Here is a 6,366-nt window from a genome sequence, read left to right as displayed (position 1 = left end):
TCAATATCGATCGATCTCTATTATTGATATCGTGCTCACTGCTCAATCCCGGTGCTGGTTTGCACGGTCAATGGGTGTGATGGAGGTGTGCCTGTAGCCTGCGCCGGATTGTAAAATCGATATGCGGCACTTCCGAAAGTCATACAAAAGCGCGCGTGTAGTAATAACAATAGCACAGACATTATTTCGTGGTATTTTGGTAAATAGTCGGTCAGTACTAGTCAGGCTCAGCCAGATAGCTTAGTATGTGGTATGTTTTGTATTGGCGTAATAATAATACTTTGTATGATTCAAGCTGCCAGAATACTAGAATCCCGTCTATGACATCTACATGTTGTAACGAATCATGCTTTACTCTGATTGCTAGTTTGCTGAGTTCGCCAATACCTGAGATTGTCTTTCAGGCATGCCTTAATATAGAGCTGAATTTTACAAATAACCAATCTAGTTACTTGATGGTCAACCAGATTCCGTTTTTTCAAGTAGTTCTAGTTAATGATTTTGAATAGTGAGCAGTTCTAGTTCTGGTTTTGCATTTTTTAAAATAAAGCTGCTAACATACGACTTGAACCAAAACTAGAAACATGCGTTGTCATTTTTAAACGGAAATCGTGATACCAGTGTTCTACTGTGTGATGTTCTTCCAGCTGATGTCACTAGGGCGGCGGCTGGTCACAATGACTCGAGTACTGGAATCTGAATCCTGCACTAATTGCAAATATTTGAGTCGAGTAAGGAGAGATCATTTTTTCAAATACTGTTATCATACACCCTCTGATACGAAGAGTGATATCATGACTGCTATTCGCGGGAAGTGTTGGGATAACTCGAATCTCATTTTTCGTATGACTTGACTTGACTCGAGTCACTTTGCAAAATGACTTGACCCGATCTTTCAGAAATGTGGATTGACTCGTGACTCGGAGCATTTACGAGTCAATTTCAATTCATAAGGCAATCGCTGTCGATAAAATTCGCTGTATCTCTCACATGTTCGGATTGTTCTCGATACGCTATCGGGACCTGTGATAGCGACCGATTTCATTCATTCAATGATTTTGCGTTTTACCGAACATCTATTGTTCTATCACCAATAAATTGACCACAAGCGTAGTGACTGGGGCTTACAGCGAAAAGTAGTCGCAGTATTAGTAGCAGTCGTACTATAGTACGATAGGAAAGAAATATAATAGCAAATTATCCATCTCTGTTCTCTAGACTGGTCAGTGGTCATTGGTGTCCTGTGCTCACCTGAGCCAAGCCTCTTGTATGATTTGAATTGAATTCGAATATAGTTTATATTAATCCTCAACATTGATGGCCTCAAATTGTATCATATGGATATCTAATTGGGTAGTGCATCAATTAGTTTCAACTATTAGAAGTATCTTATTCTATTCCCTATGTTTGCGTATAATTATAGACGGAGGGTATGCACAGCTGTTACGTAGTCTAGCAATTCTACCCATGCGTTAGTTATACTATTTGCATGCTTGTTTATTTAATTCTATATGCGGTCCTCGACGGCGAATACAATACAATACCCCCTACTTCGAAAAGATAATTTTACTTAACTTGTGACTTGACTCGTGACTTGACTTGACTTGACTTGACTGGAGTTACATCCGAAAATCGATTTACTTGACTTGACGCGAGTCAAAATGTGCAATGACTCGATATGACTTGTGACTCAAAGGTAGTGACTTGATCCCAACACTGTTCGCGGATGATTGAATTTGTTGCAAGTAACGCAATCAGCTGTGAACAGAATTACTCTAGAAATACAAACACTTCTTTATTATGAATCTGTATACTTGTGACGACTATTACCATTTGATGGTATTTTTCATGCAGACAAGACCATTCTTGTGAAAATGATGAATTGAAATGCAAATGAATTCGCAGCGAGTCTTAACCTCGAGTTATGAGGTAGGCCTACTTGGGTGACTGCTTGTTTATTAGCGCTACAGCAGACTTGGACAACTATAGATCATTCTAGTTGCCTGAATAGACTAATTAGCAGGGTTGTAATGACTCGAGTCCCGATTTTCTGATGACTCGACTATACTCGAGTCATTTTCTGAAAATACGGAAATGAATCGACCCGACTCGAGTCAATCCATGTATTGACTCGACTTGGACTCGAGTCATTGCGCATGATTCGAACCAAGTCATAGGACTCGAGAATAAGACGGCCAAGACCGACATTTCCCTATAATTTCAAAGAATTGGAAAGTAAGCACACTATTTGGTTTTCGTCTATTGGTACTGTTACTTGAAAATGTGACCAGAAACTACTAAAAGTTAGGAAAATTAGTATATTGTATTAGTATTAGTATATTGTATTCGTTATCACCAAACTAAGTTATAAAAAGTGGGGTTAACAAGACTTCAACTGGAAACTGAACAGTCAACACAATGACTTCGACTCGGACTCGAGTCATAATACTATGAATTGGACTCGACCCTCTGCTCACTGACTTGGAATCGGACTTGACTCGGTGTAAATTGAAAATGACTCGACTTGACTCGAGTCAAAACAATAAAAGTGAGATCGACTTGTGACTTGGTTACAACCCTGCTAATTAGACAGTAATGCCATCAATCGAACTTTAATCTAAATGGTGAAATGTTTCGATGCTGTCATTTTGATTCTAATCTAATTTCTTATTGCCTGAAAATGCTACAGGAGAACGCGTTGAGCAATGGTTCTCAAACTGTTTTAGTCACGCACCGCTTTATGATAACGAAAAATGTAGCGCTCCTCGTACCGTCATATAACAAAATGCAACCAGAATGGTAGCAATCCCAACAGGTAGTTTGATGCGATGGAAAGTTATGTCTATGGTAAGTTTTCGCAACTTTTAACAGCTTCCGGCAGCTTCCCAAATACTTATAAGTTATGTAGTATGTTGTTGTAAGCTGTTTGGAGGAGTCTTATATTGCAACTTCGTGCAATTTTCTCTATTTTTCTCGTGCAGCTTTTTGGATCTTTTTAGATATTTCATGCAACTTTTTTCGATTTTTCATGAAACTAACTTTTCACTGAAAATATTTGGCACCATATACCAATAGATCGATTGATTTATTTCGCTCTCGTTTAAATTTGACGTCCTTTCTTATTTGACGTAATTCAGGCTAGACTGCCCAAATTTATAATTTCACTGGGTCAATTTTTCAGGCTATTGAATTTGAGAAGTCGCCAACACTGAGTTTTGCTACAGTGTCATGCATACTGATCGATTCGAGTATCTCATACTCCAATAATTTCAAGGAACTTGTCCATAAATGTAACTTTTTGGTGCAACTTTTGTGGAAAATAAATGCAACTTTCCAAGGATTTGACTGCAACGAAAACTATTTATGACTGTTGATGAGAGAATTAAATAATGAAATTTGGACTATACACAGAGTAATAACTCTGCATTGGAAGTAAATCGCGCCGACCTCGAAAATATTTTCAGTTGACCGCAGCTTCGCGCCCCCTTCAGATGCTTTCACGCCCCCAAGAGGGGCGTGCCTCCGCAGTTTGATAACCGATGCCGTAGAGTGAGAAACGAGCCAAGTTCGGTGTAGGCCAATAGACATTTGCCATAATCATGCTTATGAGCATGAACTTTGATTTGAACTTGATTTAATTTTCAAGTTTTTCGTCAATTCAGTAATTCTAATTATAACCTAATTCGATAAAAACTGTAGCTGAAAATATAATTCTAGTCTAATTAGGAAAAAAACTTGCTATAATAATACGGGAGTAGATTCTGTTTTTTTTTTCGACCGAAGTGAGTTATTATATAGTTTAGGTGGGATTTTTTTTCTTTACAACCTCGTGAATGAATTTCGCCGATAACATCAGTAGCCTATAGTTTCAGATATTACTGTCAAATATTTATCCATTCTCAGCCCACGTGATCAGATTAACATTGGGTTGCCAATGGCCAGACGCTCGGAATTTACCGGAATTTTACCGTTCAAACTGCGTCCGGGAGGAATTTCTTGAATATGCCTAAATTTCTGGAATTTTGAAGGCTTCACGTAGGCTAATAATTTTTTCGTAAATCAACATAATAACATTAACATTAGATTTATGCTATACATGAAATTTTTCTTCGCGCAGGGCGCGATTTACTACAACATGTATTGATTTCAATATGGGGATTACCACCCTAGCAAAAACTGCAATAAAATAAATTATTAAATAAATAAATTACTAAAATAAGCGTAATTGTATCGCAACTATAGGATAACGTTATATTCCTAGATACGATTACGGCCGTTTAACGGCATATTCCAAGAGACGGTTACGGCCGTTTAAATGATTTATACAAATATAGTGATGCTTGTAAACGTGGGGGTCGTTTGACTTTATTATGGGGTTCGCGAAGATGTTGAACGTATATTCAGCTTCCAAAATAGACTGTGAGTAAGTCTGGGTAAAGCTGCTGACTGCTGCGTTCTTTTAGTAACCAGCTCGTCAGATTTTGATTTGGGCCAAGGAACATTTTCAAATTGGAGATGGTGTCGCGACCATAAAAGGCTGGAAAGCACAGGGTTGGTGTGTTTATAAAGCTCCGTGGTGCGCACCGGCATTAGACTGAAAACTAATGTGATCGGTGTGACATGAATATGACTTAACGATGTATAATTACGCTCCCTGTATTTTTGAATTCATCCTTCTCCACCAGCTCTGCCGCTAACTCTGATCATATTGGCGGAGATCGGATCAAACTCCAGGCCTATTGCAATATATGGAAGGGAAACTATCATTCATGTACAGTCATGCATGTGGGAATAAGATGAAGTAAACATTAAATTCTGCCTTCAACTTAATACAGATACTGCAAACTGCCGTTACGAGAAACGGCAAAGAATGGCTTGGTAATGATATATATCGGCGGCTTTTGATTGTTAATGCTTCGTTGTGGAAACCGTAATATGTACAAAATTTCAAATCTTTGTCCGGTGAACGTACGTATGTACGTACTTTGAGTTGCATTTAAAACAAACGGTGTTTTAAAACACTTTGTTTAAAACATGTCTTAAACAGTATTTTTTAAAAAGGCCATTTTAAAAAACAAACAAAATTTTGTTACTTTTTAAGTTGTAAAATTATGCCATAATTGTGCAAATATTTTCCAAAAAACATGCTGTATGATCCTACGGACAATTACCACCTGATATAGCCGACGTATATCGATGTGCGATGGTTTAAAACCCTAAAAATAGTCGGTTCAACATTAATAGTACAGATATTTCGTCAAAGGAGCTATGTTTACCCTATATGTTCAATTGTTAATGTCATTCCACTATGACGTCAAAATTGAATATTCAGGACGTCATGGCTTTAAAACAACAAAAAACATACATAAAAAACATGTTTTAAATTAGGGCCTTGTTTTAAACATGTTTATTTCAAGTTGATTTTTGTTTTAGATGCAACCCTATACGTACTACATAGGCCTACTGTTCGCCAAGCAGCAACGGTCAAACGGCGTTTACCAAAGCATAGCCAAACATCAATGCATAAGTTGTGGCGAGATAGCGTAGTGGTATAATCCACGGCGGCAACACCAATGGGTTGCGGGTTCGAAGTCCGACCGAGGTCGGCTCCAGAATTCCCGCCTGAGTGTTGGGGTTCATCTAGGCTCCTCCTCGTCATTTCATCCATGTAAACGGTGTCTTATAAAAAGGCTAAAGGTGGCCCGTGCTACAAGTCGGCGGCTACGTAATAAAAAATGATGAATATCGGCCTGGTGTAAATGACCATAGCAGTCGACAAATACCATGAATAACACAAAGAACAACAACAATGCATGAGTTACTATTTGAAACTAGGCGGAGTGGTGATTGTTATCCTGCTGCGAGTTAGTGGCGTCTAGAGCAGTGGTTCCCAACCTTTTTATCCTAATTCCCCACTTCCGATTTATTCCGAGCCTTCATTCCGCACCTAAAATCTCTGTATCCATATCTACCCTTTGAAGTGCTACCTTCAATAAAATTTTGCAAGACTTTTGTTTGTGGTGCTAGTGGTGCTTATTGGCGATTGTAAAGATCACCAGAATCGATCAGCACACAATAAAATTAACGCAGCGGTGAACTGGTAAACGTCAACGCACCTCCGTAAATATATGTATCTACCCCGGCGCGCAGCCAGCAGAAAAATAGGAGGGGTTTAAAAATTTTCCAAATGTTGCGGGGTAGCATCAATTTACATACGTAAATGCCGAATAATACATGGGTCAGATAAACTTCCTGATGTTGACGAACTCATGTGTGCGATATATATATAAGCCACCGTAAACTACACCTTCGCACAATACTAAAAGAACTTGAAGTAAATAAATATGTAATTTAATTTGTAAGGAA

This window comes from Botryllus schlosseri, chromosome 1 (genome assembly GCF_051294905.1).
Source record: "Botryllus schlosseri isolate E-star chromosome 1, Bs_hap1, whole genome shotgun sequence".
Taxonomy (NCBI): domain Eukaryota; kingdom Metazoa; phylum Chordata; class Ascidiacea; order Stolidobranchia; family Styelidae; genus Botryllus; species Botryllus schlosseri.
The sequence above is the reverse complement of the archived record's forward strand: the minus strand, read 5'-3'. Positions refer to the sequence as shown.